Here is a 20,663-nt window from a genome sequence, read left to right as displayed (position 1 = left end):
CAATGTGCCGCTTCCTGCCAGACCCACACCAGCGTGCCCCTATCCATCCATTCAGACCCCACCAAGATGCCCCATCCCTCCCTCCTATACCAATACCATAATGCCCCATCCTCCCTACACATAGCAAGATGCCCCTTCCCCTTGCAACAGATGCCCATGTGCCGATACTGAATCACACGCAGATAGCCCCAGCCAATCCCCTCTAAAACCACCCATCCTAGTATGCCCCAGACCCAGACCAATTTGCCCCATGCTCTCCTTCCAGACCCACACCAATATGCGGCCATCCCTCCCCAGACCAATGTCCCTGTCCCTCCCATCAAACCCAAACCTATGTGCCCAGCCCCCACATCAAACCCACACCAATGTGCCACAAGACCAACACCAATGTGCCCTATGCATTGCAGACCCCACCAAGATGCCCCCATCCTGCCCTCCAGACCTACACCTAGATGAACCACCCCCCAGTCCCACAATGTGCCCCCATCCAAAGCCACACCAAGATGCCCCGTCCAACCCACACCTTGATGACCCATGCCACCCTCCAGACCCACTGTGCCCCATCTCCCCCTCGGAAACATACCCATGTGCCCCATCCCTACCCCCAGACACACACCAATGTGCCCTATCCCTCCCAACAAACCCACACCAATGTGCCCCCACCCCCTCCCTCCAGAGCCACACCAAGATGCCCCATCAAACACCTAGATGACCCATGCCACCCTCCAGACCCACTGTGCCCCATCTCTCCCTCTGGAAACACACCCAGGTGCTCAGTCCCTACCCCCAAGACCCACACCAATGTGCTCCATCCCTCCCATCAAACCAATACCAATGTGCCCCCACCCCCTCCCTCTAGAGCCACACCAAGATGCCCCATGTCAGCCTCCCAACCCACACCTAGATGACCCATGCCACCCTCCAGACCCACTGAGCCCCATCTCTCCCTCTGGAAACAAACCCATATGCCCCATCCCTACCCCCAGACCCACACCAATGTGCTCCATCCCTCCCATCAAACCCATACCAATGTGCCCCCACCCCCTGCCTCCAGAGCCACACCAAGATGCCCCATGCCACCCTCCAAACCCACACCTAGATGACCCATGCCACCCTCCAGACCCACTGAGCCCCATCTCTCCCTCCAGAAAAATACCTATGTGCCACATATCTCCCCCTAAACCCACACCAATGTGCTCCATCCCTCCCATCAAACCCATACCAATGTGCCCCCACCCCCTGCCTCCAGAGCCACATCAAGAGGCCCCATGCGGTGTCTAGTCAAAGGATCGAAGCTAAAGGGTCGACGGGTCAAAGGATCAACACCAAAGGGTCGACAGGTCAAAGGATCGAATTTTTTTTTTCATTATATACATTTTTGTAGGTTTTCATTTAGGGAAAAAAAAGTGGTATTTAGCAAAAAATGGGGGTTGGGATAGGGGGGGACGCCCCCACAAAAAATGTGATTTTTTTTTTCCCCTGATCCTTTACCTGTCGACCCTTTCACTGCCGATACGTTGACTGGCAACCGCCCCATGCCACCCTCCCAACCCACACCTAGATGACCCATGCCACCCTCCAGACCAACTGAGCCCCATCTCTCCCTCCGGAAACACACCTATGTACCACATACCTCTCCCTAAACCGACACCAATGTGCCACATCCCTCCCATCAAACCCACATGAATGGGCCCCCACCACCTCCCTCCAGTGCCACACCAAGATGCCCCATCCTACCCTCCCAACCCACACCTAGATGGCCCATATCACCCTCCAGACCCACACCCATGCCCCCCAGACCCACACCAATGTACCCCAACACTCCCTGCAAACCCATACCACTGTCCCTGTCCCTCCCCCCCAGATTCACACCACTTATGTTCCTATCCCTCACTCCAGACACACACCAATGTGCCCCCTTCCTCCAGAACCACACCAATGTGCCCCATCCCACCAGACCTACACCAGCGTGCCCTACCCAACCATTCAGGCCCCACCAAGATGCCCCATCCCTCCCTCTAGTCTAGACCAATACCATTATGCCCCATCCTCCCTTCATAGCAAGATACCCCTTCCCCTTGCAACAGATGCTCAGCCGCAGTCGACCCCTCTAAAAACACCCATCCTAAACACAGCCTCATGAAAGATGAAATTACTCTATTAGCCCCCTTTGATCAGTTAAACACCACCATCCACCGTCTCCCTGTTCCTTTTCTTAGCCCTCAATACCTTTCATGGTGAATAGCTGAACGTGATTTTTAAAATAAATGTAATTTCCCGCTTCCCTATGGAAATCTGGTGGTTTGCAGGAAGGTTCACGGTATCTCGGAAGAAAATGCTAATTGTATCCGCAGCCAGCCAAGAGCAGACGGATTGCAGCTGCTCCTGCAGCCTGAGCCTTGCCCAGACAAGACGAGTCCGACGCTCCAGGATCTCATAGAAACGTTCCCGGTATTGAAAATAAAATGGCCACTACAAGCCAAAGGCATTCAGTGCACTTGCACCGGCAGCCGCATCCGAATCCGCTGCATCCCGAGCAAGAAAGTGCCCCGGAACCGCTTCATTGCTCCGACGGAAATCACAGGGATGACATCACAGACCACGTGATGAAGAGGGGGCGGGCCGTTGCTATGGTCCTTTTCTCGGATGGGAACTAGTCACTACCGTTTTCAAACTCTCATTGTTCCCACGCCTCCGATAATTAAGAAGAACTCTCATTGTTTACATGCGAGTCCGTGCAGCGTGCTTCCGCATAGAGGAAAGGACCTGGGTGCGTGGAAGGGCTTCCATTCCGCTCTTTTCGCGGGGATATTACTGCTGGTTCTTCCGTTGGGAAATGATGCGTCCCGTTTCCACACGGTGAGGATCAGCGTTAGCATGTCTTTGAAAGTAGGCGCTGAAGGGTGATAAAAAGAACATGTTTAGTCGATGGGGGGGAAGAGTGGAGAGAAGAAATGAACGCTTGGTGGGGTGGACGTACCCATGCTCGCCTGCTTTATTTATTCTTTTTGTTAAAGAACACTTTATTTTAACACACAGTTTACATGTCAACAAATTGGACACATTACTTCCACGTCTCAGTACAGTATTCTTGGGACGTATAATACCTCCCCAGTTATCCATAACGCAGCAGTTAAAAAATGCCCTCATTAAGCAGGCGCCACAGGACCCTTTGAGTTATTCTTTAGCACAAACTTAAACGCCAGTTGACTGCCTGTAATGTTCAATTGTGTTTTGCGTTTCTTAACCCAGTTCTTATTTCCATCTAATGCATATTTTATGGGAGAGATGCCCTGCTCACTTTTTAAAGAGAAGTTCCTAAATAACGTGTCCTGGCCCTGTCAAAGGCATGTTTGTGATTTTCTATAGGCAGTTTTGTTTTGTGTGTTCTTTTCGAAGGTGTGGCCGTAAATCTGACTTTTTAGTGAACTGGAGCACAATTTTCCCATTTTTAACTGCGCATACTGTGTATCCCACATGCCAACCCTCCCAATTTGGACAGGAGACTGAACTTTCTCATCAAAAAAGGTGCTTTTTATTTTTATTTTTTTTACTTTCTCCCTCCTAAAATATTTCTAATCCCAATTCATTCCAATGGGAAATTCAATTCTCTCAATTTCTGTAACAAAATCTCTCTTCCCAGCTGCTGTAAAATGTTGTCATGTATGCCCAACACCTTCTGATAGTGTTGTTTGCAATTACAACATTCCATCCTCCGGCCAGGAAGCGTTGAGATTCGGATGCGGGGCACCAGAGAGCTCTGTTGGTTACAGGCCCTCGGGATCGCTCCTCCAAGAGGGTGGCTGATTTGTCCCAGGAGTGGCGTGCTCCCCCAAGTCAAAAAGGAAGATCTTCCTGGAATCATTCTTGAGTCATCAGGTGACTCCATCCTAGAGTCATCCATGGCTAGTTCAGGGAGATCATCCAAAACCATCCTGAAGTATGTGTATAGGCTGAAATATTCAAATGAGATGACTCTAGAGTTATCACAGAAACTACTCCAAGAGGAGTTCTGATTACTTCGTGATGATCTTGTATTACTCCAGTATGACTTCATGACAACTTCAGGATGGGTTTGAAATTGTGAACAATTATTGCAGACAATTTCAGGAGGATGTTGCTTTCAAACGATTTAGGAAAAGGGTTTTGAATCCTTGTGTGTAAGATGGGTGGTATTACTATAGGGTTAGACTTATGAATAGTGTACTGGAAAACATGGAATTTGCAGCCGTTACTTGCCTTCTTTGCTAGAGCACTCAAATGTCATTAACTAAGGTTTGCCGATTTAGTATACAAAACTACAAATCCACCCCACAATGTCACGAACCAACCTCTAAAATCCCTCATTTCATATCTCACCTCTAGCTAACATGGCATCACACCCAATAAACTCCCACAATTACAAATCACTGCACTAAAATAAACACTTTCAGTGACCTAAACAGAATCTGTTAAAGGTCTACCTGCATGACAAGATTGCTGATCACTTCACCCAATATCACTATGAGCAGCTAGCAATTAGTTCGACCATTCACCACACCCAAGAAAACATTAGCTGACCCCCCCCCCCCAACAGAAATCCAATAGCACAAAAACATGTACCATTTACAAGTTGGCACCAACCTACAAATTCACTAGATCAACTATAATAGTTCTATACACGCACTTGCATCTTTAGTTCACAGAGCAGCATGTGCGCTACAATTCCATTGTAGATTAGTAGCAGGGGCTGACATAACAACCAAACTCAGTTGTGGGGATGTTACAATTCCATTGTTTAAAAAAAAAAAACTATCTGAAAGATTGCGCAGGTGTGTGGAAACATGTAGGTGTCACTTCATTGTCCAAACAGGCATGACTGTCATACTGTAACAAGAACACACTATTAAGGAGATGTGGTGATAGAGTTCAGCTTGTCAAATTAGATCTGTCCGACAAAATATTTGTAGCAGACAATTGATTGGTTACTTTATAGTCCAATATTTTGCAGTTGTTGCACAGCTACATCGCCAGGAACTGCACATTTGCAGATTTAATGCTTTGTCTATCAATTGTCCAGGTGAAAGAGGCAGGTTCTGAGGAAGGAATGTAGGAGGAATGAAGAACACTAGCCATCCCTGCCAAAAGACTTCGGGTTTTCCAGCTTTTGTGAACAGCCATGAATACATTTTGGAATAGTCCGTTTTCAGCCATCAGCTTTTACAATATAATTCTCTTTCTTTCACTGCATCTTCTTTTTCCACCAGATTCCACCTTTCTTTTTAAAGCCTCAATTATAACTTTTCGTTATTTCATCAAATGTTTCCTGTGTCTTAATACTGTTTCTTGGCTGCGGGTATGAAAAAGGCAAGTTGAAACTTCATAATGTGACTACCAATACAACTAACATTTTGCCTGAGCTGTACACTGGGGTGACTCCCCTTAAGCGCGATCCTATCCGCCCCCTTGGGGTTTTGCTTATTCTTGCTCTCCTTGGCGCTTTCCCTCCCTCCCCATGCAGCTACCCACAACTCAGTGTAGCTGCACACATAAAAGTGTGTATGGGTACATACCCTTGAGAGAGTGCTGTGACCACTATAATTTATAAATAGCAGCGAGCTGCGTCACCAATTCCGCATGGTATACTTATAAAGACCTTGAATGAATCGGACAGAAAACGGATTGGTATTTGCGAATCGCGCTCTACCTTGGACATCCTAGATTGGTTCCCCAACCTGTGGACTAAACTTTCAGGATTGCATCTAAGGTAAAAAAAATAAATAAATCTAAAGATAGTTTAGGAATTTCGATTGGGGGAACCAATCCAGGATGTCCAAAAACCACTAAAGACTTTTAGCACAACGCGCCAGCCATCGACAGGTCCCTCGGGACTCAACCCTTTATCATCAAGTACCATCAGAAAATTGTTTCAAGATATTTTCACAATCAACTTCCAAACCTGGTCACCATACCAAGTGTTCAATTTCAAGGCCTTGAAGACGGCTAAGGTCGAAACACGTGTCGGCTGACTTTATGGGAATAAATTCACCTACAGATGACCAGATATAGACTGCATACCTAACTTTAAGGAGGTAGAGTGCAATTCGCCAATACCAATCCATTCTCTGTCCTAGCTGCACACATACTCTGACCTGGACTACGGTCCCCAAGGGCATTCAACCAATAGCACTCTATACTTCTAGAGGAAAGAGATGCTGTAAATGAGGTGGGCATTGTGCAGCATTCATCTGTATGTGTGAAAAAAGGAACCACATAGGGACATCAGATGTACCCTCCTCCCCCAAACATCAAATAGATGAACCAAAAAAAAAATTGCTTACCTAACTACAAAAGCATGACTGCCTTGAAATCCTTTTTTTCACGTATTTCTCTTCTACTTTCATCGATGCCCTCTATCAGCAATTTACAATTAACTTCACCAGGAATTGCAAAGGCTCAAATTCCCCATCATTTCAAATGCAGAGAATTGTCGGAATCAAAAAGAGTGCCATGATTTGAGTTGTCTAAAAGAAGAAATAAAAAAAGTAAATTTAGTATGCGCCAAGTATTTGTGAACCAGGTCTGTACCCAAAACCATTAATTTATAGTGGGCTTGCTATGGATGTTCCTGCCTGATGTGTCCAGATTCATGAGTGATTGGTGCTTGGTTAACTTCCTCCAAGACTTTCACCCATTGTGGCTTTAACTAGTTGCATCTGTTCCGGAGAGGCAATACGTTCTTAACTGCAGAGCTCTTGTACCTAGAATGCTGCAGTCATTTTGTGTGTGTCCTTTAAAAGACCAGCACCAGTTTCAGTTTCTTAAACTTTATCAACCATAGAGAGCCCCAGCTTGCAGACAGCAAAATGTACAGGAAATAGGAGGGTATGCAGGGACAGAACCCATTACCAAAGGGATCTTTACTGGGGGAACAAAAAGTCAATATTACACCTTAGCAGGAAGGCCTTTGCCAATATGAGCCAGGCACTATCCTCCAGAAGAGTCAGATTTCTCCTCACACCTAAACCCCCCCCTCCCCCCAACCCCCACCTGGCCCCATGGGGGGTGGGGGAGTGAGCATAGAAAGGCTTGAAGACCACTGCCTTAAGGGAATAAAGTGACCTCCCGCTTTCAAATAGCAAAGCAATTAACAGCACTCTTTTCATGCCCAGGTCAGAAAACTCCCGCTACCACACCAGTCCTCTGATACACAAGGCTGCTTAAAAATCCAGACAAGCATGAAAATAGCTCAACATCTAATGAGAATGAACTAGTCCCATCATTAGAGAAGAAGAAAAAACATAAAAAGCATTCACCCCAGATCATAATAAACAATGATCAAAAAAGATATTTTCAAAATTAATGACATGGATCACTATCCCTAGCAAGCATTCAATAAGGTTTACAGGCAAACTATCTTCAATTAACTGCTGAGGTCAAGTGGTTGAAAAAAACAAACAAACAGCACTGAAGGGGCAATAAAATCCCTCCAGGAATCTCATCAACCTATATAGAGAATGTGACACAAGTATAACTAGAACATGCAGTAATCCAGAGTCCCTGAAACTTACATTTGTATATATTAAATCATGTAGCGATTTCCTCAATCCCCAAAGTGTTGAACAAACTAAACGTAGATTGAGTAGAGCAGGAGTTATGGGGGGGGGGCGAGGGGGATTAGAACACCATCCCCTGCACATAAAGGCTGGCACAACTAGCCCTACTGTGAACCAAACCGGCAATGGAAAACGGGGGTAAACAAGCCATCAGTGTGTTCTTTAAAATAAAAAAGTTCTGCCTCATGGGTATAGCATCCGTAACTTCCAGCAGTGAAAAAAATATTCAAAAGCATTACAATATAAAATGAGTCTTTGAGTGCCGGACAGTTAGCTTTTTATGGGGGGGGGGGGTAGCTTTACAGAACCTCTTTAGGGGTGCTTTGACCTTGAACTTCACAGAGTACCTGCCCCGTACACTTCACATTACACAAATCTCAGCAATATTCCCGAGCTTGAAAGGGGGTGGGGGGCGTGGAGACCCTCCTTTAATGCAAATTCAGTTGCTGGACATGCCACTTTTTTTTTGTTGGCTGGTGTTCAATGGCTTGACTGAAAGCAATGATCAGGTTGCAAGCATTGTTAAGAGAAATAAATAGATGGGGGGGCTGTGCGTAGAATCACAACAACAAATCTAAGCCCAAAGCACCCTGTGCCACCAGAAGGAGGAATCGAAGAACTCAATTCTCAGGGCGTTACAACCATCCCCAGCCTGAAACTACACCTGGCAGTGTGTGCAGCACACCCCGTACCACACAGCGGCACAAACAGTCTGCCACAAACTTCAAAACATAGCCAGCCTTCATGCTAGCCAAACAAAACTTTGCCACTTGGCATACTGCTTCAGAATTAAGCAATATTAAAAATGCTGCGAAAGTCACACACGCTTCCCACAAGCCACACATCAACAGTCCCCACACAAGGGAAATCTATGCCAGCGGGTATCTGTGCACTGGCATGCAGCTGTCTGGGCAATTTATTGAAAATTAAAAGCATTGTGCCCTCGATATACAATAGACCATGGGTCTCCAACCTTTATTTTGGCGTGAGCTACTTTCAGTAGGGGGCCAACAGCAAGAGCTACTTGCAGGCTATATCAGGGGTTGGGGTGGTTCATGAACATTGGAACTTGTACTTTTTTTAGCTGTAATTTTCCCCTTCATAAATATAAGGAATAACATATCCCTTCACGATTATGTTAATAAGTTCAAAAATCTCTTTATTGCATTCTTATTTATTAGAAGTTCTCATAAAAAGACTCACAATGTAGGAAAATGATGGGACATTCAGTGTGAAGGTTGACACTGCATGCCATCCACCAGTGCTCTGTAGTTTGGTGTATAACTTGATACAGCAACTCGAATGGAGTCACTCAGATGCTCATCGGTCAGGCGTGTTCGAAATTTCAATTTGATGAAGTTCATATCTGAAAATGCAGATTCAGAGATAGGTGGAACCAAACAGAGAAGTCACTTTTAATGCTGCTGTGCAAATGTTACTGTACTCCTTGTAATCAACAAGGCTCCAGAAATTGATGTGAGATTGCTTTTCAACTGAATGTCCTCTTGCAGACAATCACCAGTTCCATAGCAAAACTGTTCAGAGTAAAACAGCTCACTCATTTGTTCTGTAAGTTCAAACATTGACTTCCATGAAGGGGTTTGCGATGAATATCACACACGGTTCAATCCTTTCGAAATCCCTGAACCGGTCACTGAACTCTTCCTTAAGCCTGCTCAGGAGACTGCTGTATTTGTCTATGTTCAGGACTAGCTGTATGCTCGGTCAGCATTTGCATTACAGAAGGGAAATGATGCATTTTCCTTTTCTCCACTTGTTCACTGAAAAGGTTAAGTTTGGACTTAAATGTCTTTACTGCACTTATGTCAGCAATGGTTTTACCCTTTCCTTGTAGTTCACAGTTCAGGGTATTTCATTTCTCAGTGACATCTGCCAGAAACGCCAAATCAAGTAGCCAAGAAATGCTGCATAATTGGCCGAGGTCTTCATTTCTTGACCTCATGAAGTCTTTGATTTCTGGCAAAAGTGAAAGAAAGCGACGTAGTTATTTCCCCCCCTGCTAAGCCATCAGATTTCCGTGTGTAGCAACAGATCACCATGTGCGGCAGATTTGGCCTTTACACAAATTGAATTCATAATTCGCACAACAGGGGCCATTACGTGATCAAACCCATCACTTTGGCACAAATTGCCTGCTCGTGGATGATGCAGTGGTAGTGCAATAATGGAGGGAAAGAAATCAGGGTCTGCTTTACAGCACGCAACAAAAACAGAATGACGCCCTGGTGCACCATCAGTCGTTATTGCCACCAACTTGTTCAATGGAATTTTTGTTTTGACAAAATAATTCTTGACCTCATTGTAGATAAACACCTCTGGTTGTGGATTTCAGAGGCAACAAGGTCAAGAATTCCTCTTTGTTGGTGAAGTCTTCAAACACCATTCGAGCAAACAGTGCCAGCTGAGCAGTATCACTTGCATCAACTGATTCATCACACTGAATGGAAAAAAAAAAAATAATAATAAAATAAAAATTGCATATGCTCAAATCTTTTTCCAATTGCCCGATCACATTGGCTGATATTGCAGATACCCTCCTTGCCATTGTGTTTGCACCTAACTGCACATCTGAAATGGCAGACATAATTTCAGGGCAGTTTTTAAGCACGAGACCTGCACCATCTGTAAAAGTGCATTCGTGTTTTGCCAAATAATGTGCAACTTCGAAGGATGCCTCTGTTGCAGCATTTGCTTTCTTTGCTGGTTGGGTAAAAAAATGATTGTTGCATCTGCAGGGCAGCTTTTAGTTCAGCTACTTTTTGGGATCGCAGACTGCCTCCTTTATGAAAGTTTTCATAATAATTTGTATGCATTGTCCCAAAGAGCCCCTCGACATTACTCTTTCCCACTGCAAATTAAACACACACTTCCCTTTTACGCTTGCGAAAAAGAAATCGGTCTCCCACTCTTGATGAAAATTATACGTCTTCTGCCTTTTGTTGGATGATCCGCCTACTTCTGGATCCATGATTTCAACAAGTGTCGTTTCGTTTGTACGTTTCTTTTGGGACTGCACGTGCAATGTAATCTGAGGGGGATTTCAATGTGTTATTATGGTTTTAAAAATAATTGAGCACACAAAATTCTGCTTAGTCAAAAAATAAAAACCAATGCCATTTTAGCACATTCGCAATTCCCAAAAATATTAACTTTGTGGCATGCACCTATGCCAAGTCATTTATAACGATGTTATATGCTTGACAAACTGCTTAATCACATATAAATGCTTCTGTTGTGCTGACAGCAGTTATTAGGAAATTAAACTGTGGGTTCATGGGTGTCAACCTTTGATATTCACTACAGGGGCAGAAATACCCCCAACCTCTGCTTTGAATATAAGCCAGTGACCAGCCCAAACCATGCCCTGGCCAAACATTTTATAGGAATTGCAAAAGTCATACGATTAACAAGCAGTTTTTTAATATTTAACATCTCGGCAACAGTCTCTCAACCTGCTGAGCTACCCTGGTAACATTCTACTGTAGAGTGTGTCTATGGATCCCTTAATGTACTCAAAATCGCTGTATTACCAACTGTATTTTGGGTGCACCCCAGCCAGGAAAGTGATTTAAAGTGGAACTGATGCAGCGTGGAGTTTGGAAAGAAGCAGCATGAAGGAAGTTGCCCCATTTTAAAATTTCTATTTTGAACATTTCCTTTGAGTGGAGTTCAAATGCCAACTCCGCCCCCACACTGGCCCTTGTGGGATTCCCCCCCTTATATTTTTTCCCCCCATTCCCACTGCTGAGTGGAATAGTGTCCTGCACATCTCATTCACGTTCCAGTGGCCTACTGCACACCACACGCGAGATTCTCTTCAGAGGGTGATCCACCAAAAAGAAGATCATGGGACCAACAAGGCTGCAGCTACTATTAGTAACGGCAGGGCTCTGGCAAGGAAGTCACGAGGGGGCTTGCCCGCTAGAGCCCTGCCTTCTAAAAAATAGCTTGCATGACTGAAAATGAGCCCAGGGTCGAAACGGAGGCACCCAGCTATCATGCTCAATGTCTCCGCTTCACCCTGGGTTGACTTCCAGTCATACGAGTTACTATTAGAAACGGCAGGGCTCTGGCAAGGAAGTCCCGAGGGGGCTTGCTCGCCAAAGCCCCGTCACCTAAAAGTAGCTCACATGATTGCAAATGGGACCAGCCAGGGTGAAGCGGAGACATTAAGCAGCACAGCTGAATTGTCTCCATTTCACCCCGGGCTTTGTTCTGCCGAGCTGCCCGACCCTCTGACAGCAACACGCAACAGCTGTGCGCACAGGGGCTGCCGTGGCTCGGCAGAAAAAGACAAAATAAATGATTAACTTCCACCGATCCACCCAACCCAACTTACCTCAGCAAGACACGTTTTCCTGGAATGCCACCGTCAGCTCGCTCCTGCAATCCAGGCCAAAGCCTCAGCCACCTCCAAAACAGATCCAAAAATGATGCAAGGCGCCATGGTGCTTTTTAAAGAAAAAAGCCTGGGCAAACTGAGTAGCACAAAGAAACCACTGTGGCCAATAGGACCACAGCTCTCAGCAAGGAACGTGCTCTGGCCAATCACATGGTGCAATCTATATGCTATAGAGAATTGCAGGCCTGTGATTGGTCAGAGCACTTCCTGGCATCACTCTTTTTTTTTCCTGAAACTCGAGCGTGAGCTACTTCAAAGGCTCTGGCGAGCTACTCGTAGCTCGCGATCGACTGTTGGGAGACCACTGCAATAGACACATTCTCAGAGGGGCTATGGGACACTGCAATGTTCTTAAGCAGACGACAGGGTCAAATCTTGAATATCGCTGGGTCCGTGCAACTCTTTCCTTCACAGTAAAGCACTGCAATGATTTTGCTCATACCCACTGACGGTGCGGTCATGTGTACGAGTTGTATATGCACCGTACCAGACACATAGCAACGTCGCACACAAGGGCACAACAAGCACGTGGATAATGGACCACTTTAAAGCAACCAGGGATGTTGCAAAGGTTTAATACATTAAGCTTCTGCCGTTTAAGCCCACATGTGCACTGTCCCCTAGAGACCAGGGAGGATAAGTGCTCATCATCCAAACTAGCAATCAAAATGTATGTTAACATATAGCGGGCAAGATAGCAATTAGGTTTTTCGGCCTTTTAAAAAAAAAAAAAAAACACTATTGTAGATAACAAGATAGTCACTCTTCAGGCTCTACAGGCAGTGGTCTAAACTTTTTTGACCCCCGAGCCCTCCATAAGAAAAAGATACCTGGCTAGGGCCCCTCTATACACATGGACTCAAAAATGTTTATCTGGTGTAGAATGGTGCCAAATAGAGGTGTGGGTGCAAAACATTCTTTCAAAATCATTGCTTGCAATAACTAATTAGGAGGGCAAATATTTGTAAACACAGCATTCTGAATTTTTTGCTATAGGGGACTTTGACTAAAAGTAGTTGGATATTTATTGCATTCTGTAACGTAGGACATACTCAAGTACAACAACTTCATTACTATCAATGCAGGCACTTGCAAGTTGGACAGTGGCATACTGGAGAACTAGTGTGAAGGGTGGGCCTGCCTTTCAGCAGCCAGCCATCCATCACTATTGGGTTACATTTTTGCAATAGACAACCACAGGTTTTCTTCCAGCTTTGACCGATATTTAGTGCTGCAAGTGGTGAAAATCCAATCTTGCAAAGGTACGAGGTGCTGAAAGGCAACAGTACATTGACTGTGCATTTGGATAGAGTAGGAAACTGCATTTTTCCAAAATCCACTCAAGGACAATTTTTTGAATTGGCTCTCCAGTAGGCAGCCACTTTGAAGTTCCATTAGTTCCTCCTGGAGGTGTATTGGGAGGTGGGCGGGCCCCTACGTCTGCTAGGAAAGGCTGAACCACGCAGTCATTGATGCTACAATTGTCCTCTGGAAAGTACTTTTGAGAGTGGTTCTGAGATGGTTTCCCATCAGTTCAGCAACACATGAAAAGATCATACTCCGCCTCCTCAGGAGCATCTGCTAATAATGGAAACTCATTCGGAATGCAGACATTAACCCTCCTCCTCCTCAAAAGCTCCAACTTCTTCTTGAATGCTGACATTTTTGCGTTCATAGCCATTGATGTGGTTTCTTTTCTGTGCCTTGCAGGGAGTGGTTTAGAAAATGTAGCTTTTCAAAGAGGTCGCCATAGTAAGCTAACAGTACAAGCAGGTGTGAATCACACAGAGGCTCTTTTGTCTGGTCTAAACCCAGGAGAAAGCGTCTCACTTTGTTCCTGAGTTCCTAAACACAATTTAAAACCTTTCCCCCCTGGAGAGCAACCTGACCTCCGTGTGAAACAAAGCATCTTCTGCTCCCATTTCTGCACATAATGTGGCAAACTTTACAACAGAAGTCAGCACCTCTGAGAGTCCATTCCCCATATTGCGCACAGGCAAAGCTTCCCGGGGATCACGCAGTGTGTCCACAATATATGTGGAGCTGCTACCAACACTTTTACTATTAACCCACTTTGCTGGATTTTTTTTACCTGGGGAGTGTGTGAGCCTCTCTTCTCACTCTCTCATGTATTTTGATGTGCGTTTCATTCTTGTGTTCTTTGATTATGGAGCCTAAACAACTCCATAAGTATCTTTTGATTTTTGTGTCACAGCACCCTCAGTACAGTGACACAGGGAAGGAAGCCTTTCAGGATGGTTTATAGTCAAAATCTCGAAAACTAAAATCTCGAAAAAAAAGCACGAATTTAAAATCTCGAAAAAAAAAATATCGCATTTTTTTTCAAAATGGGGGGTTCCTCCCCAACCCCCCTTTTTCTCATTTTTTTTTATTTTACCCCTTTTTTTTTTTACTTACCTGACCCCAAAAACACATAAATAAATAAATACATTTTTTCGAGTTTTGTTTCGTACTTTTTGCAATTCGAGATTTTATTTTCGGTATTTTGACCGACCACCTTTCAGGATGTCCCAAGGTCTAAATACCTTTTCTGGGATAAACTAGTAAAGTTAAATTGACTTTGCTAGTCTTTAAATTCCTAGACCCAGCACACACTACCTTCCAATAGAGTGCTGGAGGGGTTACCTAGTAATCCTGTGTCTAGAAACTCATGTAGCAGTCAAATGCTACCCTTTCCTATCGAAATGACTGGTGGCAGTGGTTTAACTAACTACCATGATTTTTCCCGTCCACGACCGGCAGCTAAAAATCACGGGAGCCATGTTTTTCAAGATGGTGTCTGAGCCTCCTTTGTTTAAACAGGTCCTGGTCTTCTTTTTTCACTGTTTCTTTTTGGACAGGTCCTTCTAGAATTTGTCTCTGCTCGCCAAACCAGTTTTGGTCCCTTTGTTACTACGCCTTTGGCAGGCTTCAGGACTGAAGACCGCCTCTGGCGCGGGCAGGAAGTGAGGGAGGTGCCCGAAACTCCCTGTGCTTAGTCTCCTAGGAGACCCAAATGCACTCTGATAGGCTGGCTGACTGTCTGGCAAGGACAGCCAACCTGCTGGGCGAGTGACAGCTAGGCTGGAATGAGCAGGAGAGAACTGAATAAAAGGAGAGTCTCTTAGCTTGGAAGGCAGAGTCGACCAATGGAACGAAACAACCGAAGACGAGCTGGAAGAGGACGGCTGCTGCAACTCCTGGACCGTTGGTTTGCCCGGTGAAGCCCTGCTGCAGGTCCAAAACACCCAGTTCAGCTCGACAGAGAAACAAACCCCTTCCAGGACGACTTCTTCCTTTGAGTTGGTAGGACCAAACTCGTAAGCCACCTGGATACCATTCTCGGAGCTGGTTAGGATTAACCAGCGAGAAGGACACCAAGTTGTGTGCTTGAAGGAAAGCTACTGGAACTGGAGATTTGCCAAGTCTGCCAGCTTTGTGACCAGTCTCCGTGCAGTGCAGGAGTCCCCAGACATCCTCCCTCTTGTGCCCACGACTGAGGCTCAGGAACAGCAAGATCTGCAGGAAATGCCAGGAACAGAAGTCTTCAGCTGCATCTTTCTTCATTGGAAGGTACTGTGAAAACTCGAGAGAATTTACCTCTCACTGCAAAAGTGCATATTATGTTGGCAACTTTCAGGCCCGATCATTTGTGACCCAGCATACTTTCTTCCACAAACTACTTCTGAGAACTTTAGCGAAGACTTTACCGTTTAATAACCAGAACCGTTTTATCCTATACAAGACATTAGCCCATTGACTTTGGCCTAACATATTGCATTGAATTGACTCCTCTGGTGAACTATTTGCCAGGTTTCAAAATCACCGATATTCGTTGGATTAACCCATGCCTTTTTACTGCTATTTTGCCCTTACTTCAGGGGAGCGCAACTGCTTAAGTAATCAGTACTGTAGTATATATATGTGTGATATAACTTGCCTCCTTTTAGTGAATGCTTTATAAAAGGATTGTGTAATAAATTAAGTGTTTTACCAAGAAACGTTGAGAGTAAGTGTCTATTTGAATACTTGTGATTGTAGACCTCTGTGTAACAGCCCTTCCAGCTCACATTCCCTCTTGAGATAAGCCCGACTGCTCAGTCCTGCTACCAAAAACTGTAGTACAGACTTCTACCAAAGGTTGGTTTTGCTTACACCTGTAGTCCTAATTGTATGTGGTGGTCCCAGAGGGCACTGCATGCAATTCTGCCTAACACTGGACTAGGCCACAGATTGGCGGCGAAAACCATACCTGGATGCACAGGGCCAATATAAACCTTCAGCACTTCTACTCAACCAATGTTACACAGGGAAAAGAAATCCTTACTTGCCTGCATGACTGGGTCAAGTGCTTCACTGGATTTTTCTTGCTTGGACACAGGTGGTTAGGTTGACACACAGACGCTTGGAGCAATGTTGCTGCAATGAAAACAGTCAAGGATACACGTCTACCTGCGACTCCAAAATGAGTAGGGGTTAATGTTAGGGAGAATTCTCCAGAATGGCTAATTTCCTAACCTGATGAGTCCCTCAGCACCTTTGCTGGATTTCTAGGATTTATTTTTTCACCTGGTAAGAGTGTGAGCCTTTTTTCCCCTACTCTTACACATGTTTTTGCTGTGTGTTGTACATTTTTTGCTCATGGACTATGGAGTCTCACCTACTCCATAGGCATCATCTTTTTACTGCGTCTCACACAGCACCTTTAGTGCAGTGACACAGGGTTGTCTTTTTAGACTTCCCACTTATTTTCTGGGACTGACTACTGTCTCCCAGAACATGTAAATTTGCCATTGACTTTACTTGTCTTTTTAAATTTACAGACCCAGTACAACCTATCTTCCAATAGAGTACTGGAAGGGTTAATAGTTATCCCTTTATGTCTGTTTCTCATGGAACAATATTTAGTTCGCCGTTCTCTAAGATTTGGCTGGTGGCAGTGGTAGCTAACATTTTTATTCTACCGCGAGCTATGAAAATAGCCTCAGTACAGTTAGAGGCTATGGTGGTAGCCTCAAACTCAAACCCGCTGGACCCCATTGATTTTTATTTGGTTCCGGTCGGGTTTATTCGCCATTTCTTTTTGTAAAGGTCTTTCTCGTGTTTTACTCTGCTCGCCAAACCAGGTTTGGTTCCTTTGTTTGCCGTCCTTCGGCGGGCTTCTGCACAGAAGCCCTCCTTAGGCGCCCGAGTGTCTGGGTGGACAGGATGTGAGGGAGGGGTTGAGGCCCCCTGCACAGGGTCTCCTTGGAGACCCAAGTCGCACTATTGCTTGATTGGCTAGGTGACTGTCCTGCCATGACAACCACCCTGCTGTGTGATTGACAGCCAGGCTGTGTGAATGGGGGAAAACTGTTTAAAAGCAGGTCTATGGGACTTGGAAGGCACAGTCACCACTGGAACGAGAGAACCAACGAGGAGCTGAAGGAAGAGGACTGCTGCAACTACTGGACATCCCGGTGAAGCCCTGCTGCAGGTCCGAATCGGCCGAAACTCGGACGACAGAGAAGATCTGCAAGGAATCTCCCTGGAGCTTGGTGGGACCAACCAGCTTGCCAAACACCAAACGCCGGCCTCCCTCTCCTGGTCGAATTTGCTGTGCATCGCTGCAGTGAACTGGATAGCCAGGAGGAACGGAACCCGTTTGGGTTTTAAGGAACGCACCTTTTATTCAACGCTTTGCTCTGCTGCTGGCTTCTTCCCTGGGCAGTGCAGGACCCTCCAGTCTTCCTCCTTGTCACCATGACAGTCGCTTCAGGAACAGTGAGCCTGCAGGAAGTGCCAGGAACAACCGCCTCAGCTACAGCATTCTTCTTCATTTAAGGTACTGTTCAAATCCGGTCGTTCGTTCGTTCGTTCCGACGTGTTTGAAATATTTCGCCTCTCCGAAGGCTTGTCCTTCTCTACTCTTTTGAATAACTTTTCCTCCGACAACTTTGTTTTGAACTCTTGGCAAAGACTTAACCTCGAACTGATCCGAACTGTGTGATACTCTGCAAAGACTCTGAACCATTAACATTGGCCCAGGCCTATTGACTTGAACCCTAGTTGTAGTAAGCCTTTTCTAGATTGCACTGCCTATCACTTGTTGGTGTTGTTGATTTTGAATAACCTTGTCTTTCCTCCCCTTTTAAATTGCTGGAGTGCCATTTTGCTCACACTTCATTTTTGAGCTTAACTTGTCCAGAATTGATTGGGTGTTGTAGTGTATTAAGATTGTGATTTTCTGCTGCTTTATTACAGTGAGCTGTTTTATAACTGATGGTGTAAATCAATGTATATTCTTTTACTCAGAAACCTTGAATCAGTGTTGGTTTGAACCATAGTAATTGCTGTCCTTCGTGTAACTTCTGATACTGCTCACTTCACTCTTGAGAGAAGTCTGGCTGCTCAGCCATCGCTACCACTTTACTGTGTAGTACAGGCGTGTACCAAAGGTGAAATTGTACTTACACGTTGTCTTAATTGTGTGTGGTGTTCCCAAAGGGTACTGCATATGATTCTGTCTAACACTTAAAACCAGCTCTTGGGTGTTAGGCATCAAGTAAGCAGGACGTAACGCTGGGAAACGAGGCGAGAGTACACAGTGCACTGTAAATGCAACTCCCACATGAAACGTGAACTTTCAGTACCGCCCCCAAACTGAACATAAGGAACAGCCTCAAAAATAGGTTTGAAATCCCCGATTGTGACTCCTACTACACCTTTAAAATTACCCCACCATCACCCACAGCAAAATACAGTCGTTTAAAAAAAAAAAAAAGACATTCTTACCGTCGGCAAGTCCTAATACAGATGTCAGGATTTTTCATGGTGCCATTGCTGCTGGGGACTTTGCTGTCCAAGATGGGCTGATTGAGCCAATTTGTGTTCCTGCAATTGAAAAAGTACAATAAAAAAAAAAAAATGATAGATGTACCAGATTGACCATACCAATATTTGCGCACTACATTCTGCCAGTTGGCACACATCCTCCCCCGCACACAAAAGGGACCTATAGTGCAGGGTCCAACTAGGAAATCTCCAAAGTTCGCTATAGGCCAGTCCACCCCAGCTGACAGAGAGCAGTCAGAACACATGCCTGAAAACGTGACTCGTACTCAGTCACAGAGACAAAAAAAAAAATAATAGAGCGAGCAAAAGAGCATCAGCTTGTTATATTTTACCCTTAACGGTTGAGAAGTCCAGCCTGCTGGCATTCCAATCATTCTTCTACATATCTTACATAGAATACGACATAGCCATGTAGATTATACTGCAGTTAGGTGACAGCGCTGACGTAGCAGCAGACTGCCGGAGCTGCCATGCCAGACACGAGGGCCCCTGGCTTCTCCGCAACATATGGTGCCACATGCAGGCGAAGGCCTGGCACCCACAGCCGGATGATATACAGGAATTCCACTTTAAATCACTTCTATGGCAGCGGTGCACCCAAAGCACTGTTGGTAATGCAGTGATTTTAGTACATCAAGGGATGCATAGACTTGCTCTATAGTAGATGGCTCCCGGGGTAGCTCAGCAGTTTGACAGACCATTGCGGAGACTGTGCTTAAGGTTGAATTTAACCAAAACAATACAAATATGGAAAACTTGTTAATCAAATGACTTTTTGCAATTACTTATAAAAAAGGAAGTGCTATGAAATGTGTTTGGCCAACGGATGGGTTGGGGTATTTCTGCCTCCGTTTGGCACCCATGAACCCAGTTTAATTTCCTAATAACTGCCGTCAGCACAACGGAAGCATATGAATATAACCTGTGATAAAACACAAAGCAAGGGTAACACAAATTGTATTGGTGTGGTGCTCAAGTAAAAAAAAAAATTTAAAAAACATCTCAAAGAAAACGAGTGAACGCAAGTTTCAGCAGCGTTTGAGTTTGGAAATTACTTTTTTCCTTTGAATGTGTAAAACTCACATTTGAACAATAATGTGTCAAGCATGTAGAATGCCCGCTTTAAACATTGACCACCCCCCTCCCCACCACAGTGATGTTCATGGCCCATCGATTTCCGTGGTGTCCCTTTCAGGACAGAAAAAAAAAAAAAACGGGATGAGCAAACAGAGCCAGGAAATGCGCAAGTGACGACTGGGGAAAGGAGCACTGTTTAGATTAGGTTACCGAGCCCCCAGCTTGCCTCTGCAAAGCTGGGGGCTTGGTAAAGCCTGGTCATGGCTGAGGTAGGCCGGGTCCCGAGATATGGCCAGATATCTGATGCTGGATCTCGGACCCGGCCAGGGCCGTCCCATGGACCAGAGGGTTGACGAGGCAGAGGGACAGCCAAAGTAGGGGGACCGGTATTGTACGATATCTGGCTCCCCCACAGAAGGTTGATGGATAGCCCATTAATCTGCTGTGGGGGAGCTGGATATCATACAACACTGGAAATGCATGCTTGCGTCGCTGCTCACCTCTTCCCCCATGGCCAAGCAAGGTGGGGGCACAGAGGGAGAGGAGTGCAGGGGGAACCAGCATTGCAGTGATCCGGCCCCCCTGCTCACCTTTCCCCACACGTTAGTCTTCGTGGGTCCAAAAGGAGAGAGGGAAGCAGAGGGACTGACAAAGGCCTGAAACGCTTGCTTCCCGGCACTCCCTCCAACTGTGGTGCGGCGGTCTGAGCTGAGAAGCGGCATCCTTTACCAGGC

The 20,663-nt window shown here is 45.5% G+C and overlaps 1 long non-coding RNA gene across 4 annotated transcripts in view; it reads right to left on the bottom strand.

Annotated features, from left to right (window-relative positions):
* Positions 1 to 2,971: 2,971 nt before the first annotated feature.
* The window catches only part of LOC138447718 (uncharacterized), a 29,473-nt gene continuing 11,781 nt past the window's right edge, over positions 2,972 to 20,663 (bottom strand). For all 4 annotated transcript variants that reach the window (XR_011259930.1, XR_011259932.1, XR_011259933.1 and 1 more), the window contains 3 exons: positions 18,793 to 18,891; positions 6,321 to 6,503; positions 2,972 to 5,329 (listed from right to left, as the gene is read on the bottom strand). This is a non-coding gene — a long non-coding RNA (uncharacterized lncRNA). The remainder of the gene's footprint in view (positions 5,330 to 6,320; positions 6,504 to 18,792; positions 18,892 to 20,663) is intronic.

The sequence above is a fragment of the Ambystoma mexicanum genome, chromosome 3q (genome assembly GCF_040938575.1).
Source record: "Ambystoma mexicanum isolate Mex_15411 chromosome 3q, UKY_AmexF1_1, whole genome shotgun sequence".
Taxonomy (NCBI): Eukaryota; Metazoa; Chordata; class Amphibia; order Caudata; family Ambystomatidae; genus Ambystoma; species Ambystoma mexicanum.
Note: the sequence above shows the minus strand (reverse complement) of the source record. Positions and strands in the feature narration are given on the sequence as shown.